General features: G+C 36.6%; 1 pseudogene; it reads right to left on the reverse strand.

Annotated features, from left to right (window-relative positions):
- Positions 1-1,032: 1,032 nt before the first annotated feature.
- Positions 1,033-1,469, reverse strand: LOC105487998 (c-Myc-binding protein pseudogene; annotated as a pseudogene).
- Positions 1,470-5,834: the final 4,365 nt, after the last annotated feature.

A 5,834-nucleotide genomic window follows, 5' to 3' on the forward strand; every position in this document is an offset into this window, starting at 1 on the left:
TGTCATTGGCTAGTCAATCACGATATTTGAAAAGTGAAATAGAAAGGAAGCCTACTATCTTCTCACCTGATTTATATAAGAAGGAAAGTTGTAGGTTAACTGAACAAAAGTCTAACTTGAATCATTAAAGTGTAGAATCACAGCCCCTCAATCGGTTTCCAGAACTGGGCCAGTTTACACACCCAGAATCCCTTATAGAATTAAAAGGTTATATCTTCTCCAGGAAGGACCCTGATACACTATAATTTATGTTGTTAATATTTCTCTAAACCTTCCCTATCGGGACTCAATATTTCAGCAGCAGAGATCAACACTGAGTTCTCAATATACCTCCATTTCCCAGAGTGATCAGCCAATGGTACCTAGTAACATGTCGATTACATTAGGCCACCTCAGTCATGGAAAGGGAAATATTTTGTTCATATTGGAGTAGGCATTTACTACAGTTTATAATTTGCCTTTCCTGCGTGCAATGCTTTTGTCTAAACTACCATCTGTGGGCTTATAGAATGTTTGATCCACCATTATAACATTCCACACAGCATTGCCTCTTATAAAGAAACTCACTTCCTGAGGACTCTGTTCTGTTCCATTGGTCTATATCTCTGTTTTGGTACCAGTACCATGCTGTTTTGGTTACTGTAGCCTTGTAGTATAGTTTGAAGTCAGGTAGCGTGATTGGGAGTTATACCTGATGTAAATGACGAGTTGATGGGTGCTGACGAGTTGATGGGTGCAGCACACCAACATGGCACAAGTATACATATGTAACAAACCTGCACGTTACGCACATGTACCCTAGAACTTAAAGTATAATAATAATAATAAAAAGAAGAGAAAAAAAAAAAACTCACTTCATAGAAAACGAACAGTGACAATAGGCCCATGTTATTCACCATCCTGAAGCAGCTAGCTTGATAAAATAGATAAGTGTCCTTTTGAAGACACAGTTACAGTACCAGCTGGGTATGAAGACTTTGCAGGGGTGGGGCAAGGTTTTCCAGAAGGCTTTATATGTTCTCCATCAGTTCTATAGCATCTGTTCAGAAAAGATTATATACTATACAAACTATTCAAGTCATACAAAACCATTTTTCATTGTCTTTTCAACTGAGAAGAATACTATTCCGCACGCTTCTTCTCCTGAGGTGGTTCATACTGAGCAAGCTTTGCTTTCAGTTTTTTATTTACTTCTACAGTAGCTTCAGATTTCTCTTTCATTTTGGTCAGTTCTAGGCGAAGCAGCTCTATTTCTGGATTCTCTGGGGTAGCAGCTCCTAAGCGATGCTTTAAAAAATCCAAAGCACTGTTAGGTTTCTCTGGTTCTTTATATAAGGCTACCAACACCTTGGTCAGCGTGTCCAGCACCCTCAACTTCTCCAAGTACCTCTGGAACTGCTCACGCTTCGAGTCGGCGGCTTTGTAATAGGCCATAGTGACAGCGGCAGCGGTGTAGCTGGCGCCGGACACCGAGAATTGAGGGTTTTAATTGTCATGAGTATTTTCTTAGGTTTTTAAGAATGCATTTGTGTGTGTGTATGTTCATGTGCATATACACAGCAAATATATGTGTTTTCATCCCTCTCTTTTGTCTTATCATGTAACATAAGATGGATATACTTTATGTAAAAGTTTCTAAGTGTTGTTCATTTTACATCATAACATTTAAGCTAAGGAATATCAGGAAAAGTAAACATCACTCAAATATTTTACCTCTTCTTCTGGGGAAGAAGTTAGTGCATTTTTCAATATATTCAGAATAATTGCACTATGTTAGGCAGAATTATGATATTGTTATTGTCTTTATTTGAAGATTAAATATGGTTTGAGATGGATATGGATATCAAGTTGACAAAGGGTAGACTTCTAATAGTTAATTTTATGTGTCAACTTGACATGGCCATGAATGTTCAGATACGTGGTTAAAAACTTTTTTCGTGTTTATCTATAATAGTGTTTCTGTAAAGTGATTAGCATTTGAATTGATGAACTAAATGAAATACACGGCCCTTCCAAATATGTGTGGGCATCATCCAATCCATTGAGCACCTGAATAGAACAAAAAAAAATGGAGGAAGCTTGGATTATCCTTCCTTCTGCCAGACTGCTTGAGCTACGACATCAATCTGCCACCTTCAGCGCTACTGGTTCCTAAGCCTTCAGATTAGCCTGGAATCTACATCATTGACCCTCCAGCTCTCAGGCCTTTGAGCTATGCCATTGGCTTTCCTGTGTCTACAGCTTGCAAACAGCATATCACAAGATTTCTCAGCCTCTATAATTGTGTGAGATAGTACCTTATAACAAATCCCTCTCTATTAGTTCTGTTTCTCTGAAGAACACTGACGAATACTCTGTGCTTTGAGATTTCAAGGTTTTTCTTTCAACATATTTGCTAGGAGAAAAGGAATTTTAACTGATTATGAGCCTTTTATGGTGGCATTTAATATCCTTCTTTACTGTTCCTATTTTGAATAAGATCATTGCTTTAACGAGACTGTTTCTAACTCCTGAAATAACTATAGGATGTATGTACGCTCAAATTTTTTAGGGTAAAGAAAAAATTGCCCACTATAGCATATTGCTTTTCATGACATGAAATCATTCTCTTTCTCTCTCTGCTCCTTCCAAAGCATCTATCAATGTTTGAGTGTTTTCCTTTTATAGGAAAAGAAAGAGGCTTCTTATGAGAAATTATGACACCTACCATACTCCTATTATGTAATCATGCCATCAGAATCTAGCTTTCTGTTTTTTAGTCTGAATAATGGTACAAAAAAAGTTACACTGCTATTACAGTCATATTAATTATCCCCCTTTTAAAATAAAATGCACACATATTTTTCAAAATATCTTGCACCCCATAGTTCAGACTTTAATGTTCCACTTTTCAAAGTTTTTCAGCTCACCCATCTTCTAGACATCCATATACAAATTCACCTTAGTGTGACTTTTTCATGTTTTTTCACAGAAGTGTAGTTCCATTTTGTTTCAGTTCTATTGTTTTGTCTTCCACATTCTTTGCTCACCTTTATCCTATATTGGTTTACCACTCTTGATTGTACTTATACATTTTATTGTCTATGTTTTCAACTAAACTGTGCTCCTTAAGCTCAAAGGAGAATACTTGTTCATCAATTTCTCTAGTTCTTCATAACACACATTTTAATAATTTCATTAAAGATAAATTGTCAAGTTTGAAAGTTAAACTTATAAAAGGACACATATTTTCCCATATAGATATGTCAACCATTACAGTAATACTCAGAGTTCCAAAATATGAACAAAAGCACAATTTGCAATGTCATTTTCTAATCACTTGAGCCCAGAGGGGAAGAATGGAAGGGTTCTCAGGTAAAGAGTAACATTGAAAGTTTCATTTTATTGCCTCATGTATTTGCCAAAATGTCAGGTTTTCTAAAAGGTAAGTTAAAATGGTATATGTGATAAAAGTACTTTCTATCTACAAAATTTAATGAACAAATATTTAGGATGTCCCCTAATAAAAATCTGGCACTTCACAGGCAGCCCTATCAAACATAGCAGCTACACAGTGTGAAAGAAATGTCCACACAACAAAACTTCCTGACATGGTTGTAAATCATTGATAAAAAAGAGTGATGTCAGAGCTTGACCTTATGTTACCAATAGTTTAACCAACTAAAAATGGAAAAATCATTATTGTTGTAGTTGTCTAGTAACAGTCTCACAAAGAAAAACTGCTTAATCTCCATTGAATTACTTGGAAAATCTCCACACATTGGGCAAATTTCAACAAAATTTGGGATACAAAGTTAGTTTATTTCAGAAGTCATTTTCCATTGTAGGATGAAGATATGCACTTAAAATGTGTTTACAATATATTCATCACAGTTAAACTTTTATTTTTTTAATGTGGAGAATTGAGAAAGGTTTTATATATATATATTTATATATAGAGAGAATATATATATAATATTTATTTATTCAAAGCTCAAGGGGGAGTCAGAATAATTCTGACACATAGTTCAAACTTGAAGTCATATGCTGAAGTTTAATATATATTCATATATAAAATATATATATAGAGATGTATATTCATATCTATCTGTATATGTATATTCCAGCCTCCAGCTGGAGCTATGTATAGAGAGAGCTTGGGTGCTTCCAGCTGTATATATAGCTCAAGATATTGGAGACTGGAAGTCCAAGAGTATAATGCTGGCATCTGGTGAGAGGTCATCTTGTCAAAGATGGAAGGCAGAAGTGATCATGTGAGATAATGGAAAAAAATGGGGCAAACTTATCTTTTTATTAGGAGTCCATTCCCATGATAACAGCATTAATCCATTCATGAGAGCAGAACCCTCATAATCTAATCACTTATTAAAGGCTCAACCTCTTAATACCATTACAATGAGGATGAAATTTCCAACACATAAAATTTGAGGGCCACATTGAAACCATAGCATTCCACCCCTGTCATCCAAAATTTTCATTCTTCTCACATTACAAAATAAATGTGTTTCATATCAATAATTCCAAAAGTTTGACTCATTCTACTGTTAATTCAAAAGTCAAAAGTTAAGAGTCTTATCTAAATTAGAAATGGGTGATACTCAAAACATGATTCATCCCAAGCCAAAATCTTCCACCTGTGAACCTGTGAAATCAAAACTAGTTATTCATTTTCAAAATACAATGTTGAAACAGGCATAAAACAGACATTCCTTATATAAAGGGGGGGAATATATAAGAAAAAAGGGTAACTGGTACCACGTAATTCTAAAACCAAACAGAAGAAATAACATTAAGTCTTAAAGCTGGAGAATAATTTCTGTGGACTACATGTTCTGCTTTCTAGATACACTGGAGTAGAGGTTGGGCTCCCAAGACTTCAGGCAGCCCTGCCTCCTTTGCTCTGCTGGGCTCAGCCTATGCTTCATCTCTTTCAAGTTGGAGTCTCATGCCTGCAGCTTTTCCAGGATAGGGTTGCACGCTGGTGACCTTACAGTGGTCGTGGGAGTAGCCCCACTTCCACTGCTTCATTAGGTAATGTCCTGGTAGAGACTGGTGACTCCACTGCTGAAGCAGGATTCTGTCCTGAACCTCTGGCTATCCTGTACATCCTTTAAATTCTAGATGGAGGTAACTATATACCCACAGCTCTTACGTTCTGCAAGCCTGCAGACTTAATGCAATATGGATGCTATCAATGATTAAAGCCTGTATCTTCCAAAGCAGCAGCCAGAGTGGCCCCAGTGCTCTCTTGAGCTGCAGGTAGAGAAGTTGAAGAGTACTCAGTGGCATGCAGGGATCAGAGACCTGAGGAAGATCCGGGTAGTGAGTTCAGGGAAGGTGCCCCAGGCCTTCAATGTCCTGGCAGTCCTCCCAAACCATTCGTCTCTCCTAGAGCTCTGGGTCTGTGCTGGGAAGGACAATTTTGAAGATATTTGAAATGCTTCTGGGATCTTTCTCCCATTGTCTTGATAAATACTACATGGCTCCTTTCTACTTATAATCTCTTTAGCAAATGGTTGCTTGGCTGCGCACTTACTATTCACTCCTGAATAAGTTTACTCATTATTTGAATTGGCAAGCTGCAAAATTTCCAAGTATTTTCATTTGGTTTCCCTTTTAATTATAAATTTTATTTTTAATTCATTTTTTTAGATCTCACTGTATATGATTAAAAGTAGCCATGAAGCAGCCTAAATTGTTGCTGTTGAGATATTCTCCTGCCAGATACCCTAGTTCATCAATCTTAAGGTCTGCCTTTCAGAAAGTTCTCAGGCATGGACACAATTCAGCAAGGTCATTTCTACTGAATAACAAAGAGGACCTTTATTCTAATT

The sequence above is a fragment of the Macaca nemestrina genome, chromosome X, assembly GCF_043159975.1.
Source record: "Macaca nemestrina isolate mMacNem1 chromosome X, mMacNem.hap1, whole genome shotgun sequence".
NCBI classification, from domain to species: domain Eukaryota; kingdom Metazoa; phylum Chordata; class Mammalia; order Primates; family Cercopithecidae; genus Macaca; species Macaca nemestrina.